This window comes from Ranitomeya imitator, chromosome 8 (genome assembly GCF_032444005.1).
Source record: "Ranitomeya imitator isolate aRanImi1 chromosome 8, aRanImi1.pri, whole genome shotgun sequence".
NCBI lineage: Eukaryota > Metazoa > Chordata > Amphibia > Anura > Dendrobatidae > Ranitomeya > Ranitomeya imitator.
The window spans coordinates 18,459,799-18,485,837 of NC_091289.1; the positions used below are offsets into that span (position 1 = coordinate 18,459,799).

Genomic DNA, 26,039 nt, shown 5'->3' on the forward strand with positions numbered 1-26,039 from the left:
CGTCTAAAGCGAATACAGAAAATATATAAATGACGACCGGTGTTTATAGAACGAGAGGGGCGAAAATTACCTACACTTGCAACATCCATATCTGCTGCAGAACCTCTTAGCTGTCACCTATATAAAAAGTAAACGAGAAGTTATACAGCGGCACTTTCCAGTGACAAACACACATTGATCTAAGCAAAATCCTCAGCACTTGTGATAACTGTAATGCAAGAAGTTCTGCAGCAGCAACAGCAGGGCTAATGCAAGCCCCTCCTCCGCACACACAGATACAATGTAGCGTGCACATTTCCCAATAACTTCTAGCAATGCCTATACGGTTCTGCAAGAGATCCGCCTAGTAAGAGGTTCTGCAGCAGCTCCGAAACATCAGCACTGTAAGTCCAAGCCTTTTGCAAAGCTTGAGAACAAGCCCTGTTCCCGGCCAGTGCAATGCTGAGCACTCCTCCATTCTCCTATCCAGACCCCCTCCTCCTCCTCTTCTCCTGCCTTTTCCCCCTTTTTTCCTCCTTTCTCCCATCTCCTTTTTGTGCCTTTTCCCCCTTGAATGCTCCCTCTCTCTCTCCCTCTCCGCTTCTGTGTCTTGTTGTTTACCCAGCAGGTGGATGTGACGTCAAGGACCGAACACTGCAAAAAATAACAACGTCTAAATCCGCCAGCAGTGAGTCCAGCGTGGGCACCACTAGCAAAGTGGAAAGAAGGAGAAGGAAAGAGAGGAGGAGGAGGAGGGGGAGCAAGAAAATAGTGCCTGATCCAAGGAGGAGGAGGAGGGGGGAGCAAATAAACAACAACAACAAGAGTGCAAAGAAGGGGGTCTGGGAGCACGAGGAAGAGGGGCTGCAGCCTGCAAGCGCTGGAGGGAGGCGAGCGCTGGAGAGGGGCCCCCGGTCGGTGCGCTCCATCCATCAGAGCGCACAGGAGCGAGTGCGTCCTGCCAGCGGAGCAAGCAGCAGCCGGAGCAAGCAGCGGCAGCGGCCGGAGCAAGCAGCGGCAGCGGCGGAGTAATCTATTGTTATTTATTGTGTGGCTGTTGCATGCTGTACTGGGATCGCATGTGCATTTAAAAGGAAAGAAAATAAATTAACACACACACACACTGACACTGAGTGACAGGAGAGCTGCCGGTGCCGGTGAGTGTTGGTGGCTTTGGCTGCACCTTCCAAGCTGCTCTTCTTGCCCCATTGTCTTTATTGCATTTCCTCCACTTTCCTCTTTTATGTCTCCCCTCTTCCCATTCCCTTTGCCCCCCACCCCCTCCTTATATCCCCTCCTGCTGTCATGCACCAAACTATTACTACTAAAAAGTAACTTTTTTTCTTCTTTTTTTTAAACTCTTCTGTCCCAACTCTTGGGTCACTCCAGATATTATCCTCCCTCCCCCCCCACTTCATCTTTCCCTCTTGATTAGCAAAAGTTTTCTAGACAGGATAGAATGGGTTTGTGCCACTAAGGACTTAGAGGCTACTTCTGGGGGAGTCAGTGATTTACGGTTCTAGAATGGCGTCACGTCACGGAAGGAAGTCAGTTCAGGAACGGTAGCGCCCGTTTCGTCAGATTGGGCAACTTTTTTCAAACTTTTTCAAAACTTTTTTTCATTGTTACTTTTAGTCAACCGCATCCGCTGCATAATTATGTTCCATGCAGAATAGAGGAGGTGGGATTGAGATTCCACAGATTGGGGAACACTTGGGCTCCTAGGAAAATCTATGGGGGGGGGGGGGGGGAATTTTCACAAAGTTGTCCGGCCAAGGTCGAGAGTTGTCGTGGATGGAACTGAGATCTTAGTTTTTGGAAACCTGTTGTCTTCTTCTAGATACAGGGTTTTTTTTTTTTTTTTACAAAGTTCCTGGAAGTTGTTTGATCTATTGAATGTAGAAGTGTCAATATTTTGTTTTCAGATTGTAAATATTTTTTTTTAGTTTTTATAGATTGTTGCAGAAACCCTGTATGGTTTATTACCTGCTGAAAAGTTGTAATAGGACGTATGTATGTGGGTGAAGTTTTCGAGACGCCCCTATAATAAACCTTGAAGACCCGTAGGGACTACGTAGCCACTCTTGGTTGCATAGTAGTCATGCTCTCCTCCATAGATGTGGATAGCAGTGATGTATCTGACCCTTTTTTAGTGGTAGCAAGGACCCTAGATCCAGCATCTGTGTTGCCTGGGATTGCTCCGATTACAGGTGATCAGATCAGAAATATTTGCACATTTTGCTTACCCTATATTGCACTTATGATCTGTGTTTCCTCAATAAAGGCCCATTTAAGAGCGACCATGGGGCACAGGCTTAAAATGATCCAAAACTGCTTGTTATATAAGTCTGAGGAGCAGTTTTCTAATGCTAGGGAAAGTTTCAAGACATCCTGAGCTTCTTATTCGGATACCTCGCCTCCTTACAGTATAAGCTGTCTTGGAAGGAAGTGATTGAGCTCAGTATAGAGATAGTCCTATCCCAAGCCTCACTTCTTCCATCCCTCCATCTCCTCCACGTGCCCATCTTCCCATTTCCCTATCCTTTATTCTGCTACATTCTATAATAATGTTTCTACTTCCAATGTTTATTCCATTTTCATCTCTCTGTAAAAAGCACAAATGTTACTTGATGGGAAATAGAATTCTCCACCTGTCCTGACTGAGACATTCCATCTATTCTTTCTTTATGAGTGCACATTCATGTAAGATCTCTCCCTATAAAGGGTGGCATGACAAAAGGAATATGCAAAAAAAATAGATAATGGAGAGAAACGACTGCCAAAAATAACATCTATGGATAAAAATTACCGAGCAAAGTTTATTCCAAATGCCAGTGAAAGTTGACAGCCTTCCCTTGTAATTGCTGGTATAATAATTTCCAAGTCTTTTTCTACAAATACCATCTGTAAGATGATTATAAATTACAAACGCTGAGGCTTTGAACCATCTGACATGATGATCTTTTTTTTTTTATTAATATTATTATTTTTTTCCCGAAATCTAATAAATAATGTGCAATATTCTGTAGACATTAATTATGATTATTACTATGATTATGAATGACAATAATTACATTGTACATGCAGATATATTATTTGCAGTTTTCCCCTATGCAAAAAAATATAACGTATCTAGAAAGTTAGACAGATGACATGTGCATTGCACCCTTTCCTATAAAGGTGTATACATTTGTGCCAATTTTTTTTTTTTCATTTCTGTACACCATGCTGGATAAGAAAAATAAAAGAAAGCAAATACCGTACTTTCCATGTAACAAAAAAAAACTGTTAGTGATGTTGTATTTTTTTTTTCCAGGCCCCGGTTGTTAAATGATGGAACGGAAAATTAAATCATTCATTTAGTTTTTGAAATCAAGACATCAGCCAGGTGTGTATTACAACCTACATACAGACCGATATATCTTCTCCTAAAATAAAAGAAAAAATAGGAAAATATAATGCCATGTCTTAATGCATAGTGATGACTTCAATTTTTATTTTTTAGTGATTTTTATTTATTTATTTATTTTTTCTGGCAAAAGTGGGTAAAAAAAAAAAAAAAAAAAAAAAAAAAGAAAAGAACTCAGCTCTCCTAAAATGTGTGAGATCCCAAGTAAGCCACAAAAGAGAAGAATTGTATGTTTAATATATTGCTGTGGAAGCATTCTCTTTTCTCTTCTGTAGTCTCCCGGATTAGTCATTGTCTGAGTGAGAGAGGGGGGGAAAAAAAAAATCTCTTTTTGAAAAGGGGGGGAGAATAAGTAAACAGTCTTCAACAAGTGAACCTTGACAACCCAGATTAAGGAGTGCAGTGGAGATCAAACGAAGCTTCTACTGAGCTGTTGTCAAGTACAGGCTGGCTGCTGGCTCTGGGTTAGCAAGCCTACAAGTTCACTTATGCAGAAATGGACTATTGCAAACGCTGGCCTTTGTGGTGGAAGCAAAAGGTGCAGAATTCTCAGCGCAGTTTCACGGAGGCATCAAACATGAATTTTTGATGCCACCCCTTTTGAATATGACATTTCTCAAAATTCATTCAAAAATTCCCCTTTAAATTTTATGGTCATGCTGTATTAATAAATAGCTAATTTTTATGGTGGGCAAAAATGTATTATTTGTGAATTATCCATTTTTCTTATTATTTTTATTAATAATTATTTAAAAATTCCTTTTAAACCTCCACTTTCTAATGCTCGGGGCTGAGCAATTTTCATCTTTTGATTTGACGAAGCTGTAATATAAAATTGCACTCTCGAGAAGTGGACGTGTTATATAGACTTTAATCAGGAACCTATGGATGGATGAATATGTAATGATTTCATTTTGCCCTTTAACTATCTCGTGATTTTTTTTTTCTCTTTAATTATACGTTTTTTTTGTGTTTTTTTTTTTTTTTGCTTTTTTTTTCTAATAATATACCATGGTTTACAAAGAAAAGTATCCACCTCCTGTAACACTTGTATGACTTATGCATATACTCTATATTATGGGTAATGGGATATGTTTTTTTTTTTCCTTTCTTAAAATATGATTGCAATTTTTATTTGCCTCCATAAAACGATAGTGCCAATTAATTATGATTCCAGGTGTCTTTTTTTTTTTTTTCCCCTTTCCGTCACGATCAGGTAGGTCATTATATTTTCGGGGGTGTCGTGAAAGCTGCCACCACTCTATATACTTTAAACTTTTATCGTTTTTGCTTAAATGTAGTGGAAATATATTAAGGGCTGTCAGGCGGTGCCATAGATTTTGTTTATGGTATCAGCTACTTTAAGTACTTGCGTTAGAGCAACTCGTTTAACCCCCGTAATGAAGAGCGTTAAGAGTCGAAATGAGGGTACTAAAAAGCCTTTTCTGCCCTTTGCTCCTTTGCAATAATCTTAAATTACCGAGATTTTTATTTTACTGTACCTTCAAGGGACTGGCTTCCTAGATCTGGAAGAAGAGAGTTCATGGATTTAGATGAGACTCGGTACCTGTGTACTTTAAAATAAGTAGAAGTAACACTTGCGCAAAAAATATATATATAAAAAATCAGTCTTATTTTTGCTCCCTTGTCAGGATGACAAACATGCAAGAATCCGCCGGAGCAATAAGCTAGGAGAAGCAGATATTTTTTTTTTTTGTGTGTGAAACGCGTTAATGTATAATTCAGTGGACAGTGGTGATAGTCACCGATCATCGAATATAAAGGCAATCGAACTCTTTCCATCATTCGCAGAAGGTATTTCCTTGCAGATTGGCTGGCTTGTCAGACTCAGCATGGAAAGCAGACCCATCACATTTCACTAGATGTTCATCTCCGTCACTTGTTTGTCAAGCTGCTTTCCGGAAAAAAAAAACCAAAACCTCAAGTTGTTAAAGCTCAAAAAAAATCCGACAGATGTTGGGTTTTTTTTTCGCACTGATTTGAAGCAGAATTATGGTATGTGATATAACTTTATTTTACACTTTTAGTTTTTTTTCACAATGGGTTTAGAAGGTGCAGAAGTTAAAAGTTCTTGGTGGAACTTCATGTAATCCAGATAAGAAAGTGGTGGAAATGCTGCGTAATTCCAAGAGGACACCACCCTTTTTTTTTTCATTATCATTTCATCTTCTCATTGATTAGAATTTCCGTGACCGTCTAGAACAGCATTTCTCAACTCCAGTCCTCAAGACCCACCAACAGGTCAAGTTTTCAGGATTTCCTTAGTATTGCACAGGTGATAATTTCATCACCCGCTCAAGCATTAATTCCATCACCTGTGCAATACTAAGGAAGTCCTGAAAACATGACCTGTTGGTGGCTCTGGAGGACCGGAGTTGAGAAACACTGATCTAGAAGAACTTTCTTGTATCTCCTGCTTGAAGTTTGTCTAATGTTCAACGTGGTGATAGGAATCAGGTTCTTGTTCCCAAAGGGGTGATGGATGCAGAATAGACTGAGATAATTTACCCAGATTTCTTTGCAGACATATTTGGTGGCAAGAGGACAAAGCGAAGGGTTTCGGAAGGGTGGCAAATTATTCTGGGATTGTTTATGAAACGCTTTGAAGACCTCTGGTTCGTAAATACATATGTCATGTATGTTGGTTCATGCTCACGGCTGATGGTGGATGTAGACAAATAACTTGGTATTGTCATTGTCCAAGCCAACCAGTCTCAATATACAGTGAAAACCTTTCCAAAAGACAACCTCTTTAGGAAGACAACACCCTTATCCAGACCAGGTTTTCGGTTCCACCATATATCGTACATGCTGGACGTCTCCTCTAGAAAACTACTTTTCAGTGTAGTTTTGGAGGGTTTGCATCAGAGACTTTTCTATACTTAAAGTGGTTGTCCACTAATTGGACAACAACTTCTGGAACCCTATGTTCCCCCCCCCTGTAAAATGTTAGCAGCTGTACTCTTCTCCGGTGCCGACACTGTTCCAGCGGTGTGCACTGACTCTCCCGGGGCTCACATGACATTGTTTTGTCACGTGATCCCTGCGGCCAGTCAGCGCTGACTTCACTCTCCCTCCTGGAGACTTAATTTACATCCGGAAGAAGTAAGAGCTGCGGTTGCTCTCTCACTTCCTCCAGATGTCTTGATTTGTCCAAAGGAGAGAGGTAAGTGAAACCTCAGGGAGCGCGTGACGTAACAATGTCATGCAAGCTCCTGGAGATCCAATGGTGACACCTCAGGAACGGCATCGGAGGTGAGTATCCATGTTATTTTACTAGGGGATATATGGGTAATCAGAAGGGATTGTCCGAGTAGTGCACAACCTTTTTAAAGGGTTGTTCCCTAAAAAGCATATTATATCTTATCCTTTGGATAGGGAATTACTTTATGCAGTTTGTTTGACCACCAGTAGTCCTGAAATCGGGGCTCTGGAACCCTGAGAACATAACTCCAAAGCTCTGTCTCGAATGAAGTGCAGACCTCCGTCCATTCGTTGTCTGTAGAACGGCTGGAGAAAGTCGACCACTCCAGTCCCACTGACAATGAATAGAGCGAGGGTCGCACATGACCCTTTCCACTTCACTAATGATGGGGATGCAGAGTCCTGGTTTGAGGGTTCCAAAGCCCAGATTTCCGGATCGCTGGAGGTTTCTAGGAGTTTGGATCCCCAGTGATCAGCAAGTTATGCCCCATGCAGTGGATAGGGGATAACTTGTTTTTTTTATGTTGGAGATAACCCTTTTTTGGCATTAACACAAAGTTAGTCTATTACTGTGACAGCTGCTATACCTGCCACCTAATGTGTACTTGCCATCGTTCATCCTCAGTAGATTGTTGTGTGGGTATGATCTCCTCTTTGTGACCCTATCGGTGTTTAGTACCCGAGCAGATCACCTTTTTGAAGAAATAGTATGTGCCTAATAGATGGTGGCCCGATTCTAACGCATCGGGTATTCTAGAATATGCATGTCCACGTAGTATATTGCCTAGTCCACGTAGTATATTGCCCAGTCCACGTAGTATATTGCCCAGCCACGTAGTATATTGCCCAGCCATGTAGTATATTGCCCAGCCCATGTAGTATATTGCTCAGTGACATAGTATATTGCCCAGTCCACGTAGTATATTGCCCAGTCCACGTAGTATATTGCCCAGTCCACGTAGTATATTGCCCAGCCACGTAGTATATTGCCCAGCCATGTAGTATATTGCCCAGCCATGTAGTATATTGCCCAGCCATGTAGTATATTGCCCAGTCCACGTAGTATATTGCCCAGTCCACGTAGTATATTGCCCAGTCCACGTAGTATATTGCCCACTCCACGTAGTATATTGCCCAGCGACGTAGTATATTGCCCAGCGACGTAGTATATTGCCCAGCCACGTAGTATATTGCCCAGCCCACGTAGTATATTGCCCAGCCCACGTAGTATATTGCCCAGCCCACGTAGTATATTGCCCAGTCCACGTAGTATATTGCCCAGCGACGTAGTATATTGCCCAGCCCACGTAGTATATTGCCCAGCCCACGTAGTATATTGCCCAGCCCACGTAGTATATTGCCCAGCCCACGTAGTATATTGCCCAGCCCACGTAGTATATTGCCCAGTCCACGTAGTATATTGCCCACTCCACGTAGTATATTGCCCAGCCACGTAGTATATTGCACAGCGACGTAGTATATTGGCCAGTCACGTAGTATATTGGCCAGTCACGTAGTATATTGGCCAGTCACGTAGTATATTGCCCAGCCACGTAGTATATTGCCCAGCCACGTAGTATATTGCCCAGCCACGTAGTATATTGCCCAGCCACGTAGTATATTGCCCAGCCACGTAGTATATTGCCCAGCCACGTAGTATATTGCCCAGCCCACGTAGTATATTGCCCAGCCATGTAGTATATTGCCCAGCCATGTAGTATATTGCCCAGTCCACGTAGTATATTGCCCAGTCCACGTAGTACATTGCCCAGTCCACGTAGTATATTGCCCACTCCACGTAGTATATTGCCCAGCGACGTAGTATATTGCCCAGCCACGTAGTATATTGCCCAGCCCACGTAGTATATTGCCCAGCCCACGTAGTATATTGCCCAGCCCACGTAGTATATTGCCCAGCCCACGTAGTATATTGCCCAGTCCACGTAGTATATTGCCCAGCGACGTAGTATATTGCCCAGCCCACGTAGTATATTGCCCAGCGACGTAGTATATTGCCCAGCCCACGTAGTATATTGCCCAGCCCACGTAGTATATTGCCCAGCCCACGTAGTATATTGCCCAGTCCACGTAGTATATTGCCCACTCCACGTAGTATATTGCCCAGCCACGTAGTATATTGCACAGCGACGTAGTATATTGCACAGTCACGTAGTATATTGGCCAGTCACGTAGTATATTGGCCAGTCACGTAGTATATTGGCCAGTCACGTAGTATATTGCCCAGCCACGTAGTATATTGCTCAGCCACGTAGTATATTGCCCAGCCACGTAGTATATTGCCCAGCCACGTAGTATATTGCCCAGCCACGTAGTATATTGCCCAGTCCACGTAGTATATTGCCCAGCCATGTAGTATATTGCCCAGCCATGTAGTATATTGCCCAGTCCACGTAGTATATTGCCCAGTCCACGTAGTATATTGCCCAGTCCACGTAGTATATTGCCCAGTCCACGTAGTATATTGCCCAGTCCACGTAGTATATTGCCCAGCGACGTAGTATATTGCCCAGCCCACGTAGTATATTGCCCAGCGACGTAGTATATTGCCCAGCCCACGTAGTATATTGCCCAGCCCACGTAGTATATTGCCCAGTCCACGTAGTATATTGCCCAGTCCACGTAGTATATTGCCCACTCCACGTAGTATATTGCCCACTCCACGTAGTATATTGCCCAGCCACGTAGTATATTGCACAGCGACGTAGTATATTGGCCAGTCACGTAGTATATTGGCCAGTCACGTAGTATATTGGCCAGTCACGTAGTATATTGCCCAGCCACGTAGTATATTGCTCAGCCACGTAGTATATTGCCCAGCCACGTAGTATATTGCTCAGCCACGTATGTAACAGGTTAAAAAAGACTTAAAATAAAAAATAAACATGTACTCACCTTCCAAGGGCCCCTTGTAGTCCTGGCGGCTGTGTGCGGTGCACGCGGCAGCTTCCTGGCCCCAGGGTTGGTATGAGCACAGGACCTGTGATGATGTCGCGGTCACATGAAGGCAGGTCCTTCTCTCATAGCATCCTTAGCACCGGAACCTGCCGCTTGCACTGCCGAGGAGAGGACGCGACGGCGGAGGGCGAGAATAACCTTTTTTTATATTATTATTATTATTATTATTATTATTATTTGTAACATTAGATCTTTTTACTATTGATGCTGCATACGCATCATCAATAGTAAAAAGTTGGTCGCACAGGGTTAATAGCTGCTTTAATGGAGTGCGTTACACCGCGGTCCATTAACGCTGGCATTAACCCTGTGTGAGGGCTGACTGGAGGGGAGTACGGAGCGGACACTGACTGCGGGGAGTAGGGAGCTGCCATTTTTCCGCCGGACTGTGCCGGTCGCTGATTGGTCGTGGCTGTTTTTCCGCGACCAATCAGCGAATTGGATTTCAATGACAGACAGAGGCCGCGACCAATGAATATCTGTGACAGACAGACAGAAAGACGGAAGTGACCATTAGACAATTATATAGTAGATAGGGATGATTGGATAAGGAGGTTCTTCCAGACCAGTGGTCACGGACCTATGGATCTCTAGTACGCGGAGGATTGAGGTTTCACTCCAACTAGACCACCACCAATGTTCTAGAGTAGACAGTGCCATATTTTTATAAGGGACGAAGTCTGAAATGTAGATAATTTAGTGAAGCTACACTTCTTTGGCCGGATAGGGAAGCCTTTGTATATGGTCTCTGAAGTAGAAAGAGTTAAGTTTACTCATGAGTCATCTCCAAATTTGGATGGGTTACTGTACCACCTCAATAGCTGAAGGAGTGTGAAGGAATAATAATCTAGTTTAATATTCATGGGTCTGGCTGCCTGAACGAGATGCCTTTTCATTCAGATTTTTTAAAAGGATTTGCCCTTCTTAAAGGGATTTTTCGTTACTTGGACAATCCTTTCTTAAAAACATCCCCCCTTTGTAAAATTAAAACACTTCATATTCACTTCTTACACTAGCGCCGTTCAGCGATGCCAGCACTGGGTGGGTTCCTCCAGGCTCTCGTGACATTGTTGTGTCATGTAAGCCCTGCAGCCAATCAGTGGCCACTAATGGCTTGCAGTGTTCACATGTTCCCCTGAAGGATGTAAGAACATGGCATAGTAGCACAATAGCATCCGATGATTGGCTGCAAGGCTAACGTGGCATAACAATGTCATGAGAGCCTCGGGAGACCCGGTGATGGACTGGTGCCGGTGTAGGAGGTGCATATATGGGATTTTACCGGGGAATATAGTATTTAAGAAGGGGTTAGTCCTAGTAGAGGAGTTCAGCTGAGTATGCCTTTTTTTTGGCAATGCACCATGGGAAAACATGCAAATTAGATCTCTCCTGGATGGAAAGAATTTTCTCAGTAGTGCCACCTAGTGGAGATAACTATGCTGTAAGTCAGTGTTTGATCCTTAGGGGAGCTTGTGCACATGGCTGATTCTATTGGATGATTGCTATCTGCTTTTCACGGACAGCTCTCATACCTGTGATATTCTATGTTGCTGTACACATGTCCTTTTTTTTTTTTTTTCTCGGCTCAAGTGGTCTGAGTAAAAAAAATCAGAAATGTCTGATTTTGATCCTGGTGTTGGATCAAAATGGGCAATGCAAGTCTATGGGTCCGTGAAAAACATCGGACTGCACTCGGAAGACATCTGAGTGTGGTCCTATTTTCACGGACTGACGGAAAGGAGAAGGTGGAAAAACGTCTTTTTTTTTTTTTTTTTTTTCTTTCCCCCTCTTGATATCTGAGAAAAGCTGATGTCCCTGTGATCAGAATAATTGGACCGTTTTTCTCAGATGTGTTAAAAAACGGTCGTGCGGCCCTACCCTAAAGGGAAGTTATGATCCGAAAATGATATGTTGTGTAAATAAATAAAGTTTTTGTTTTCCGTGACTTTTTACAAAGTTTTGGGAACTTTTTTTTTCTCTTTAAAATAAAAGATCAGACTTTGTAATCTTGCAATTTTCACAGTGATCACTGGGGTCAGGTAATTGTCCTGGTCACGTTGCAAAGTTTGTAAAATGGTCGGATAATGACTTCTCGCTAGGTGGCACTGGTGGGGATAGTTCTCTATAGTTCTTTGAGGATAGGTGTTATAAGACTCCACCTATAGGGTAGCTACATCCATTAGGTGGCAGTAGCGAGATGGTTCCGTCCAGGGGAGTGCTTATTTGCTTATTTGTCCCATGGAACCGTTGCCAATAAGATTCTGTACTCCTTAAGGGAGTCACTTCTCCACTGATTCAAGAAGATAAGCTTGGATTTCCATCTCCACCTTCTTGACGTTTCCTCCTGCTCTATGGATGTTCGTAGCTTTTAGAACCCCCCGCATCTTAAGGAACCGCGCCTTTAATTTCTGTCCAATGTGAGATCTTTTGATATCCTCATTATCTTCATTAGATTACAAGATCCAATATGTTCCATACAAGATCTCATTACGGCCCTCACATCCATCATGTCTCCTGCATCGCCACCATGGTGCGGTGTCGTTAACTTGACCTGTCATCAATCTGAAAATTGTCAAGATTCCAACTTTGATGTAACCTTGTTAGCACTTACTACTACACACATCCCCGGACAACGTGTAACCGGGTGGAACTAGAAAATATAGGAGTACAGCCCTTCCAAGCAATGGAGCCGTGTAAGGACACATCCTAGATAACTTCTCCTTTTCTTTGGGGAATGTCTTGAATAAAGGAGAAAAATTCAATTTTTTTTTTTTTAACAAAAGTGGAGCAATGTGCGCACATTTGTGGTCCGGTTCTGCACCTAACTAGACTGTTGGTTGGTCAGGGATTATATATTCTAGCGTAGCACATCATTCCAATTACAGCCAAATGGGAGTGGCTTATCCGCCTTTTGTCCTAATGAAAACCGAGCAATGGGGGGAGGCTTCTGCTGCAGTCAGTTGTCTTACAACCAGATACAAGGGACTGAAGGGGAAATATGGCTGATCTCCTGAGACACGAGGAAGATTTCTTTATAGATTTTACCTTTTTTATTGCAATATGAGATAAAAAAAAGAATTAAAGAAAAGGAATAGCTATAGGACATTTCGAACAAAAAAATGGAGTGTGCCTCTCGAAACTATGCTTAATAATAGAGGCACCAAACGATGGCATGTGGACTTCCTCCTGGTCTGTCATACAGAACTGCAAGGACTTAATGTGAGCTGCAATACCAGACATTACCACAAACAGGAGTGGCGCTGTTTCTCAAAATATAAATTAGATTTTTTTTTTGTCTTATATAAGGAAATGTCTTATGGCTTGTACAAATATGAAAACTTAAGACCGTTGAAGGAGAAGACTGCGAAGTGCATTCCCGGTCCAAGGCATATTGACAGTGTGACTTGCAGGAATTGGAGAAGCTGCCCTCATGTTTTGTGTCAGGCTGGAATAAATGGCTGCCTTATACAGATTTTACAGCACAAATCTCCTGTGTTCTTTGCATTGATCAGACCCCCATACAGCTACGGGTCATGTGTCCGATGGCTCCTGACCTTACCGGGAAATGCCATTGTTTGGTCACTTGCATAGTTCATGGATGGAGGACCCTGTGAGAGGTCAGAATAATTTACCTTCTTTTGCGGTGTACTATGTTTGGTGTATCTTATAGGGTTTTATAGTTTGTTTGTTTGTTTTTTTTTTTGGGGGGGGGATATATGAATAGGACTCTAACCCCCTTTAGAGTTGGTGCAAATCGATATGTAGGACCCGATCCAGCAACCGCATCTGTGGTCCCTGGACTGGAGCCCTAAGAGCCTTCTCCTACCCCCTGGCATCCCACCTGTCTGAGATCCATCAGGACTGGTTGCTAGGGTCGCACTGTCTGACAAGCCCACATATATAAGTAGCCCTGGCAACCAGTCTGTCTCAGATCTACGGTAATTATTCTGAATCAGCCTGGTTGCTAGGGACCGTCTGTGACAAAACCACATCTGAGATTATAGCAATTAGGCCAGCATGGTTGCTAGGGACACAATGCCTGACAAGCCTACATATATAAGCATGTTATTCCTAGCAACCAGTCTGTCTTAGACCTAAGTATTCTGAGTCAGCCTGGTTGCTATGCTACCTTGCCTGACAACCATATATAATAATGTGTATATTAGGCAGGAGATCCCTAGCAACCAGCCTCTCAATGTTATATTGTCCCAGTATTGATGGAAGGGTAGGGGAAAACAGTCTGGTAGTCGTCACACCATTCCTTTAACCTCAGAACTGTATATTTGGACTGGACATGCCAGCTTCTTATACCTGAGGGGCCCCTTGTTCTACTGATTTAATGTGGGTCCCTGCTTATGGACCTCTACTAATGACATATTCTGATAATTCAATTACATGGGAAGATGTGTTTAAAAAGAACCATAAAAAAGTAAAATCTTTAATTATAGGATGCCCTTTAAAGGGGTTGTCCAGGATTTAAAAAACATAAAGCTACTTTAAAAAAAAAAAAAAAAAAAAAAACACCACCGCTGTTCACTGGTCATGTCTGGTATTGCAGCATTGACTTTAACATAGCCGAGCTGCAATACCATGCACAACCCATCGACAGGGGTGGCACTGTTTTTGGAAGAAAGCGGCTATGTTTTTTTTTTTTCTTCCTAAATCCTGGATAGTCCCTTTTTTAAATTCTATATTTATGTTCTAATAATAGGATACGTGCTCTTGACGGCTCGTCCGCAGTGTATTCGTTTCATTGTGTCGCTGGAGCCGCCGCTGCCCGTCCTCTGAGCTCATAATTAAAGTGTTGTATTATGCAACATCTGTGGAGAGCGCCGGGTAATCGTGTTATAGCAGGTGTTAGAAGGGAGGAAGGAAGGAAGCGTATCCATGGGACGGCTGAAACATCGTCTGCCTTTACTGACAAGATACAAGATGTCAGGGGAGGATTGTACATAATGCCGCGGAAAGTCGGCCGTTTAACCCCGGTTATACCAGTATAAGGCTGAAAAGTATCACATAGGGATAAACACACTATATATCTGTTTGCTGAAAACTATATACATTTTTGATTGGAATCTTTTTAATTTACTGTTCCTAATTTACTGTATAAATCCTTTCCAGAAACACCGCCGCTACTGTAAACAGGTTGTATTCGTTATTGCAACTCGGTCCCATTCACTTAGCTGCAGATTTTGGACCAGCACTGTTTTTTTTTTTGGCAAGAAGGCAGCCTTGTTTTTAGGGTGTGGGCTTCATGGTTCCCCAGCAGTAATGAAGCTCTACTTGGTTGATTTAGGCATCTGCCCGCTGTCTCGAGATTGCCTTGCGCAGGCGTGTACTTCGGAGGACACAGCATGAACTTCAACCCAATATTGCGGCCAGCATGCAGCCAGTGGGTAAGAAAAGGGTGAATCAAACACCCGAAAACCCCGCCCATATGACCGCAAACCTGTCCCGCCAAATTCAGGTGACAGGTTCCCTTTAAAGGGTTGAGCTAAATTTCAATGTGACTGCAGATTGGTGAATCCTGACGGTGCGCATTATGCATGCTGTCAGGATTCCCATCACTTGCCAGATCGAGTGGACAGTCACGTGACCATCAGTATGAAGATCAATAAAATATCAAGAGAAGCGGATGAAAATCTAGTTGGCACATAACTACTAACCAGAATGCGGATTGTACCAGACCGTGAAGGAAATCCTGACAGTGTGCACAATGCGCACCGTCAGGATACACCAGTCTGCAGTCACAAAGAAATTTAGTCTAACTTACCAGGTAGCTACATCCATCCAATAGGTGGCATTAGAGTTCCAGCTCCTCCTTCAGAAGGAGAGCTAATCTGCATATCTTTACCCAGGAAGCATTGCTTGACCTATAAGTCTCCACAAGAAAAAACAGTACCCTCCTTCCCCCAAAAAAAGTTTTGACAAACTTTTTGAACTGAAGGCCACAATCTCTGCCCGCCGGTCTAATTCTCTGTGTTTTATTTTCCTTGCCTGTGTTTTTCCTCTCTTTACGCCGCAGCTAATTATTCTGTTACTACGATTTATCCGTGGGCCTTTTTTTTTTTTTTCTTAGTATTCCCCTCTTTCTCCTCGTCTATTTTTTTTTTCTCTAACTGGAGCTGTTTATTCATTAATTAGTAATTCCAGCATATTAACACATCGCCGAAGTTAAGTAGTCACATTTCCCCAGGCGGCCGAGAAAACTCGCTGCAACTTTATGCGACTGGACAAGTTCTGCCATTTACTTGGGCTGGAGGAAGCTCGGGATGCCAGAGCATATTAGCGCAGATTAAAGGACGGCCTCGTTCGTTAGCGGGAATGTGTGAAAGAAAATCAGCCGCGTTTAATCTGGACGCGCCGTAATCAGGATGCAGAAGTAAACATTATTTTCATCTTCTGCGAGGGAAGAAATTGTACTGACAACAATGAAAATATGAGAAGATCAGACCTTAAGGGTCCCCCCCCCGCGCTTTCAGCCGGCAGCAAATTGTCGGCTTTGATGCCGCGCCGTTCATTGCCGGGAACGGTTGAATTTGCCTCTATAGCGAATTGAATGGTTATTCATAGGAATCCCCTTTAATTTGGTATCCAGAAGTTCGGGACTTCAGAGGGTATAAGTATTTGTGAACGTGATCAAGGCTCCGCTGTTGAAATGTAGAATATTTCTTAAAGCAATGGATCCCCTTTAGGACGTCCATTCATGTGACAACCCCCTTTATAGGAACCTGATTAGCAACTTAAAGAACAGAACCAGGAGGAGTTTTATTCCCTTTTTTTCTGTTGCCAACTGTTCCAGATCTCCTGGAATCCTTGTGCCAAAAGGGGGCAGGGTTCATGTTAATCCCAGGTGGATTTTGGGATTTTACCGGGAGGGATGGATTGGGGTCGGGGCCAGGATTTATAGGTCTCCTTTACAACCCTCCATTTACATTTTTGCTATGGCAATAAAGGCAAACACGCAGGGGGTAGTATTGGCAACGTGACCCCCTACTAAAAAGAGAACCATGTGGCCAAATACACGTAATGTTAGCACAAGCCACCGATTTTGGCAGGACCAGCCAACCATATAATGTACCACTGGTGTAAACAGACGAGGTCCAAGGGCAAAAACAGTATATGGGCCTTTGCAGTCTGATAACTCACCATGATGCACAACTTCACCTGCTTTGGAGATGGTAGCGGGGCCCCTTACCTCTTAGGCCCTTGGTTGCACCAATGTTATGTCCAGCCCTGATGTGTACAGGGGTGTCCCAGGGGAAGGTTTGAGAATGGTGGATTTCTGTACTTTGCTCTTGAAGGAGAAATGCTGACATGTCACCTGTTTAGTAGAGGGCACTTGAAACCTTTTGCTTTGGATACCACGTCCTTCAAGACAACCTTCTGTTGAACTCTTGGAAACCATTTTTTTTGTATGCCAGTCCTTGATCAGTTAGTTCAAATGTTCCCCATTATTTGACGTATTCCTTTAGCATTTTTCCCTAGAAGCATTGCCTCGCTATGTGCCTGCATCTTGTTAGTACAGAGCCATGAGACTTCTTTTTTAATAGCCCATTGTATTATGGATCCTATTGTCTACTCTAAATTGGAGTGTTGTGTTTCTTCATTGCCTTTAAACCTTGACATTCACTTCTAAATCCCACCATAAAGGGGACCTGTCACGTGTCGTAAATATGTAATTTTTTTACTCTGTGCAAATGCTGCCGTTCTCCTGAATCCGGCCATGTTTTTCTTTTGTTCCTGCTCCTCTCCATTCCTGAGATATAGCCTCCTTTTCCCTGCACATAAAGCTAGTCTTTTTTTTAACCAAATGGGCATGGTCTTCTTCAGTTCCACACCCACTTGGATAAAATAGACTAGATTTATACACTGAGAAGAAGGGACCGTATCTCAGGAATAGAGAGGCGCAGAAACACAAGAAAAACATCGCCGGATTCAGGAAAACAGCGGCATTCACACCTGGTACAAAAAAGTACATATTTTTGGCAAGTGACAGATCCCCTTAAAACTCCTCCATCCACTTGTATTCTGTGTCATTGGCACCATGACGACTTTATGGCAGAGGGTTCCTTCAATATAACATGTATTTCCTTCGGATTCAGTCTTGCACTATGAGTATCGTTGATGCGAGGTCATTAAATTTTTTAAGCGTACAATCAATTTTTGTTCTCGCCGTGTCTTGCACTATACAGTTTTTTCTTGTTTTTTTTTTTTTCTTTTTTGCTTGCTGCTTCAGTCGAGGGTTGTGTGACCATAATTTCAAGTACATTACACCTAATGCCCTGAATAGTGATGTTAAACTTCACGCAGCCACGTTTGATGTTCTCTCCGACAGGAAAACCAGAGAGTGGAACAAAAAGCTGCTACGTCCCACCACCCTCTCGATTTGGCCGTAGTCTCTGCTTAGAAGAAGCTTTCCAGTCTTCTTTTTTTGCCTTGGGCAGTAAAGTTTATTCTGTAACTGTCTGGGATCCAAGTGACTAGACACAGTTGGGGGGAGGGGAGAGGGTATTTATATTCTTGCACTTAAAGCTTTATTCATCAAGTTTAATATAAAGCGGTGACTAAAAGTCAACACGGAGTTAATACCTGTAAAACAAGTTTTTCTGCCAGATGCATTGACAACAATATGTGTTAAACCCTTTCGAGACAGTTGCCATCTTTAATCAAGGATATCCCGCTCCCATGTGCCCTATTAGGGTGCATCTTATATTAGAAGATCCCATCTCCTTTTTTTTTTTTTTATAAAGTAACCCTAGAACTCAGCAGATCACAGGATCTGCCACTGTTGCCACATATATCTATTAGCTCTCATGTGTCCTGCAAGTGTTCAATTTCCCAACAGCTCCTCCGCAGGCAAAATAAGGCATTACATGTAATAAACTGATCAACGTCCATCTCGTACTTATGAAGTTAAACTTCAAGGATGAAGGGAAGTGGTGCCCACTCCTGCCCTGGGCACCAAAAGAATTTCTCCAGTCTCTCGAGAGCAACATTGAATTGGACTCCAGTATAGCCGCCAACTGTTCCGAATTTCCTGGGTCTGTCCAGGTTTTTTAGATACAGTTCCAGCAAATTTGGAAACGCAACTTGCATTTGTTCAAAACTCTGTAAGAATACTCTAGTTCCTTGAGTGCCAATTATGCCCGCGATCTCAATGGGTAGCATATAATGTGCCAAGGTTATAAACACTCACTTTTCTACTGTGTAGCTTGCGGATGTTTCTGGTTTACGTAGGAAATTCCTATAATTTGGGCTATGAAGAAGCTGCGTTTTTGCAAATTTCTAACCTTGAGGTGTTACCTGAAGAAATGTATGAGAGTTAATGGGGTGCTCTTACTTTTTTCCCTATCTTTGACATATCAGCAGGCTATGCAGGCCCCTTCAGAATGGGGGTGAGGTAGGCCACAAATTGAGGTGGAGCACTTTTTATAGTCCTGGAAACACGTGAGCATATCTTTTGAGGATGGAGTTTACAAACTGGGAATATCTCTGTTATTATTTTATATATCATATAATCAGGGTCGGACTGGCCCACAGGAGAACAGAATGATCCTCCGGTGGGCCGCCATGTAGGGATGAGCTCTCCTCTTCCTCGTCTATGAGAATAGTTGGAACAGTACATGTCTCACTATGTACAGACAAGGTCATAATCTCAACATTCATTTATCAAACTTCCCTCTTTATAATATCATATAATCAAGGTCGGACTGGCCCACAGGAGAACAGGATGATCCTCCGGTGGGCCGCCATGCAGGGATGAGCTCTCTGCCTCACGTATATGAGAAGTAGTTGGCACAATACATGTTTCACTATGTACAGATAATGTCTTCATCTCAACATTTATTTATTAAACTTCCCTCTTTATAATATCATATAATCAAGGTCGGACTGGCCCACAGGAGAACAGGATGATCCTCCGGTGGGCCGCCATGCAGGGATGAGCTCTCTGCCTCACGTATATGAGAAGTAGTTGGCACAATACATGTTTCACTATGTACAGATAATGTCTTCATCTCAACATTTATTTATTAAACTTCCCTCTTTATAATATCATATAATCAAGGTCGGACTGGCCCACAGGAGAACAGGATGATCCTCCGGTGGGCCGCCATGCAGGGATGAGCTCTCTGCCTCACGTATATGAGAAGTAGTTGGCACAATACATGTTTCACTCTGTACAGATAATGTCTTCATCTCAACATTTATTTATTAAACTTCCCTCTTTATAATATCATATAATCAAGGTCGGACTGGCCCACAAGAGAACAGGATGATCCTCCGGTGGGCCGCCATGCAGGGATGAGCTCTCTGCCTCACGTATATGAGAAGTAGTTGGCACAATACATGTTTCACTCTGTACAGATAATGTCTTCATCTCAACATTTATTTATTAAACTTCCCTCTTTATAATATCATATAATCAAGGTCGGACTGGCCCACAAGAGAACAGGATGATCCTCCGGTGAGCCGCCATGCAGAGATGAGCTCTTCTCCCCATGTATATGAGAAGTAGTTGGAACAGTACGTTTCACTATGTACAGACAAGGTCATAATCTCAACATTCATTTATTAAACTTCCCTGTTTATAATATCATATAATCAGGGTCGGACTGGCCCACAGGAGAACAGGATGATCCTCCGGTGGGCCGCCATGCAGAGATGAGCTCTTCTACCCACGTAGATGAGAAGTAGTTGGCACAATACATGTTTCACTATGTACAGATAAGGGCATCACCTCAACATTCATTTATTAAACTTCCCTATTTATAATATCATATAATCAGGCTCGGACTTATCAAACTACCCCGTTTATTAATACATAAACAAAAAAAATATAGGCAAATTTGTGAGTGAGGGTAATGTGATATTTGCCTGTATCTGAACAGTGGGCCCCCAGACTCAATGTTGCCGGTGGGCCCTTGGCACCCAAGACCGGCACTGCATATAATTAATGTAGCAATGGAATAAAAGATTCATTAGTTATAAATCCAGCTCTGCTACATCTGTAATTTGTGGTCCAAAATCTAAAATACCTTAGAAATGTGAGGCTCGTGGTTTTTTTTTTGGTTTTTTTTGCGATCCTTAGATCTTCAGGCCACTTGTGTCTACATAGACATTACCTATAATGTCCTTCTTTTCTGGTTGCATTTCTTCAAGTGTTACAAGCTGATTAAGGGAAGATAGATGGAGCAGACGTGTAGCACTCAGCGAGGGGGTCAGTCTTGAGATCGGCCGCTCTGAAATCTCCGCATGAATCAGACTTTATGGCCTTTGATGGTGCTGATGCCTGGAGAACCAGCGATGCGGATCTTCAGCAAATCACCAGCGTGATCATAGAAATCTATCAGTTTCTGTATCATTACTAGATTAGTATCCCGGGCGAGCCGCGTAATAATCTGTAAGACATTTCAATTGAGAGCTGAAAAATGAGATTCCAGGGTTCGTTCTGCCGGCCATACTGGCCTCCTCGAAGTACCCGACATCCACACTGTGCACACCCAAGGTGTGTTCTAGGCCACTTCATGAATTTTTGGCTTTTTTTTCTTTTCTTTTACTTAAATTCATGAATTTGGGACTAAAAATTATTTTCGCAATCAGGTTTCGTTGCAAATGTTGCACTCTTTGACTTTTACAGGCTTTTTTGTTTCGCCTTCACAGGTTCTTCAGGTTCTCGGTTAACTCAATCTGCAGCCAGCAATAGACATTTTTTTTATTGTTATTTTTATTACCCTAGCCCTTCTTAAGGTTAAAAAAAAAGTGTGTAAAAGTATATTATAAATATTTTTTAGGGGTTTGTAATATTCTGTTTTATACTTTTTTTTTTACATTTAAGGCAGGTTTTTATTTTTTTTCACAAAATTACAAGTGAGAGGGGAAGCAAGAGCTGCGGGGGATCCCAGTGCAGCAGCACATTCATTCATTAGCTGCTCAGCCTTTGTTATTTAGGTTGATGCCTATGCACAGCGCAGCTGTCGAGATGAGGTTGTCATCGGCTGCTGCGCTCTGTGTAGGTGGTGACCGAGGTGGCAAAACTTGCTCCCATACTACGCCATTGCTCCACTGATGTCATTTTTGGTCTGCTACAGCATGGCCGCCTTTTATTGCGGAGGCCACGTATAATATGCCACCATTGTGGTATTCTATGAGGAGGAGATTCATGACAACAGCACATCTTTGTTCTGTTGACAGGTTGTCTTTAAGCCAATGCTTGACCTTCCTACCAGTTTATCACTTTTTTTTTACCCATAATTTAGCCTCTGGGTGGCACTGTTGTTTTTGTTATTTAATTATTTGTATATTTTTGGGAGACTATAAAATATTTTTAATTTTTATTTTAACTGTATATAAAAATTTTCATATGTGTTTAACAAAAAAATAGTGACTTTGACCACTGTGAGCACAGTATATGTGTTATGGTTGTTTAGAAACAATGCACAAAAATATTAACTAGTAGAAGTACACACAGGCTGGTGCAAAATTTTGTAAGTCGGGCATATTACATAGAACTGAACCTGGCCGGTAGACCGCAGCCTCGGTAGATGTAGTGCAATGAATATAGATAAGGAATTTACCCTAAAATCCATCACCCACTTTTCCAGCAGCAGTTACCATAAATTGACTGCAGGAAGAACATCTGTAATTGTTGTGTTTATTATTATTTATTGTTATAGCGCCATTTATTCCATGGCGCTTTACATGTGAGGAGGGGTATACATAATAAAACAAGTACAGTAATCTTGAACAATACAAGTCATAACTGGTACAGGAGGAGAGAGGACCCTGCCCGCGAAGGCTCACAATCTACAAGGGATGGGTGAGAATACAGTAGATGAGGGTAGAGCTGGTCATGCAGCGGTTTGGTCGATTGGTGGTTGCTGCAGGTTGTAGGCTTATCGGAAGAGGTAGGTCTTCAGGTTCTTTTTGAAGGTTTCAATGGTAGGCGAGAGTCAGATATGTTGTGGTAGAGAGTTCCAGAGTAGGGGGGATGCGCGAGAGAAATCTTGTATGCGATTGTGGGAAGAGGAGATAAGAGGGGAGTCGAGAAGGAGATCTTGTGAGGATCGGAGGTTGCGTGCAGGAAAGTACCGGGAGACGAGGTCACAGATGTATGGAGGAGACAGGTTGTGGATGGCCTTGTACGTCATGGTTAGGGTTTTGTACTGGAGTCTCTGGGTAATGGGGAGCCAGTGAAAGGATTGACAGAGGGGAGAGGCCGGGAATAGTGGGGGGACAGGTGGATTAGTCAGGCAGCAGAGTTTAGAATAGATTGGAGGGGTGCGAGAGTGTTAGAGGGGAGGCCACAGAGCAGGAGGTTACAGTAGTCGAGGCGGGAGATGATGAGGGCATGGACTAGGGTTTTTGCAGATTCTTGGTTGAGAAATGTACGGATCCGTGAAATATTTTTGAGTTGAAGTCAGCAGGAAGTGGAAAGGGTTTGGATATGTGGTTTGAAGGAGAGATCAGCGTCGAGGATTACCCCGAGACAGCGAGCTTGTGGGACTGGGGAGAGTGGGCAGCCATTTACTGTAATGGGTAGGTTCGATGGGGGGGGTCGCGTGAGATGGGGGAAAGAAGATGAATTCTGTTTTGTCCATGTTAAGTTTCAGAAATCTAGCGGAGAAGAAGGATGAAATAGCAGACAGACATTGAGGGATTCTGGTTAGTAGGGAGATGATATCTGGTCCAGAGATGTAGATCTGTGTGTCGTCAGCATAGAGGTGATACTGAAAGCCATGAGATTCTATGAGCTGTCCCAGGTCAAAGGTGTAAATGGAGAAGAGCAGGGGCCCAAGGACTGAACCTTGTGGGACTCCGACAGATAGGGGGCGAGGTGAGGAGGTGGTGTGTGAGTGGGAAACGCTGAATGTCCGGTCTGTTAGGTATGATGAGATCCAGGATAGGGCCAAGTCTGTGATGCCAAGGGATGAGAGGGTCTGTAGTAATAGGGAATGGTCCACTGTGTCAAAGGCAGCAGACAGGTCCAGGAGGAGGAGGACAGAGTAGTGTCGCTTTCTCTTGGCGGTTAATAGGTCATTGGTGACCTTAGTTAGGGCAGTTTCAGTGGAGTGGTGTGACCGGAAGCCTGATTGTAAGCGGTTGAAGAGGGAGCAGGAAGATAGATGGGAGGACAGTTCAAGATGGACGTGTTGTTCCAGTAGCTTGGAGGCATAAGGGAGAAGTGATATAGGGCGATAGCTAGATACAGAGGATGGGTCAAGAGAGGGCTTTTTGAGGATAGGTGTGATTGAGGCATGTTTAAAGCTTGAGGGGAAAACACCAGTTTATTGAGAATGTCTATGTATTTATAGGTTTTCTGTTAATTGAACGAAAAAAAAAAGTTTTAGGCTGTGTTCTGGTGCAGTTTGTGCATGTGTTTTAATTTCACGGCAATCCAACCATGAGATGGCGCAAGAGAAGATAGAGATTGTCTATAACTAAAGACCTTCAGCAAAGTTTTAGTGGTGGGTTGAGAAAATGATCAAGTTCTGCACTCGGTGAATCTGTTACCGGATTTAGCACTCGTTTACAGGAGGATTTTGACAATCAAAATTGATGACGTTACCAGACGATATGACAAGAATTCCTAATAGGCGAGGGGACCCAAATTTATTATAAGACCAATCCAATTTGGCTGCAAATGAGGAATGATAGAGGCTCGTGTCAAGGTCTCCGCATGTTCTTCTCAATCAATCACTTGATCCCCACCTATCAGAAACTTAGACAGCAAGTCATTAGTCAGAACATAAGTGAGTAATCAACTAGGAGGAGCTGTGAGATGGACCTCCTCAGCCTCTGCCAGTCCTGCCTACTACTCCTCCTAGTTGACCATCTTAAGAGTGCGCCTGCCACTTAAGAAGGTTTTATTCACCCTGGGCAAAGATTGTTTGCTGCCATAGCTTTATCCTGGGTATGGCAGAGCGGCTCGTTGCCCAATCCCCTAGACATGGACTTCAGGCATATCCCACTTGTCCCAGCACTGGTATTATATTTGTCCTGCCCCTGGTATAAGAAATAGTAGACCATTGCTCTTCAACTACCCGTCGGCTTCTTCTTGCCCAGACCACGGGCAGCATGAATCGGGCACCGAGTACGTTATTGCAGCCACCTGAAATGCTGTGGTGTCTTAGAGAAAAGCTACTTTTAAAAGCTGGCCCGTCTCCGATGACTAGTCCAAGAGGCAGGTACCTGGCGGCTTCTCCACGCCCCACTCGCATTGACTGACGGGTCTCTCTATGGCCTTTTAGAGGGAGGGACCTGTCAGTCTAGGCGGGGAACTGGGAGGGGCAAAGCCGCCAGGGACCTGCCTCTTGGAACATAGTCCCCAACCCCAGCTGTATTAACGCACCCAGCCTCCGATTCATGCTGCCCGTGGTTCAGGCGGGATCAGTTATATGTCAGGTGCCCTTTAAATTTGCAACAATTGAGAACGACGAGAAATTGACTTTTAAATATTCCAATCAGGATTCGGGTGGGCAGAAAAGCATGTCCCACTTATTAATGAAATTTACCAGATTAAGCAATTTACTAGATAAAGTATATGGCAACTTGCTGACAGCTCTTTCAATTTATTTCTGCTGTTTCCCAAATTAATATGAAGCCAGTATCTCAGATTTCCCCAGCGTATATTACCTTCTAATGCCGGATTTAAAAAAAAAAAAGGTTTCCACGATTAATGTGAATATTTTTTTTTGTTCTGTTGAGGTTTACATTCAACAAAATGATGGTCGTACTTAAAGGGGTTGTTTAGAAAACTTTTGCTTGCACGCTCTACTTTAAAAAAAACAAACAAAAAAACGAAGAAAAAAAAAACATACTGAGCATTACTTTCCCTCCCTCGGTCCAATTCTGGGTCTCTGCCTCTGCCCTGATATCTGTTATTTGGCTGCAGCGGTGATGTCACACTGAAAACACTGCAACCAATCACTGACCTCATTGGATTGGTTGCAGCGCTTTTGACGTGATGCCACCACTGCAGCCAAACAACAAAGACCAAGGCTGCTATGTGAACACAGCGTTGGACCCAGGGAGGATAAGTAAAGCTCAGGGTTTTTGTTTGTTTTGTTTTTTGTTTGTGCCTACAGGCAAAAGTTTTCCAACGGGGACAACTCCTTTAAGTCAAATCCGGTGAAGAATTTTGCAGTTCCGTCCTACATAGTTCATTATCATTGTCACCTGTTGCTTTAAGGGCGAATTATGACTTAGGACATTTTATTATGCCACAGACAAATCCACCAAAATTGGAATTGTGACATTGTTGCAGATTTTACTATGAAAAACAAAAAAAGATTACAAAAATTTGTCCCAAATGTAACAAGTTAGTACCAATTAACATTGGGAAAACCCCTTTAAATCTGTAGCAAATGCACATTTTAATGCAGATTTTGCAGATGATTTGTCCATGGCGTTAAAATATGCAAAAAACGCTGGCGTTTCCTACAAAAAA

At 43.0% G+C, this 26,039-nt stretch overlaps 1 protein-coding gene across 13 annotated transcripts in view; it reads left to right on the forward strand.

Moving 5' to 3' along the window:
* Positions 1 to 328: 328 nt before the first annotated feature.
* Positions 329 to 26,039, forward strand: part of FOXP1 (forkhead box P1) — a 704,299-nt gene continuing 678,588 nt past the window's right edge. For 2 of the 13 annotated variants that reach the window (XM_069736483.1, XM_069736488.1), the window contains exons 1-2: positions 689 to 1,136; positions 3,296 to 3,367. The gene's annotated coding sequence lies outside the window, so the exon portion shown is untranslated. Of the gene's footprint in view, positions 384 to 688; positions 1,137 to 3,295; positions 3,368 to 26,039 lie in introns of those variants that run through there. The other 11 variants (XM_069736493.1, XM_069736492.1, XM_069736494.1 and 8 more) reach the window with 9 other exon arrangements.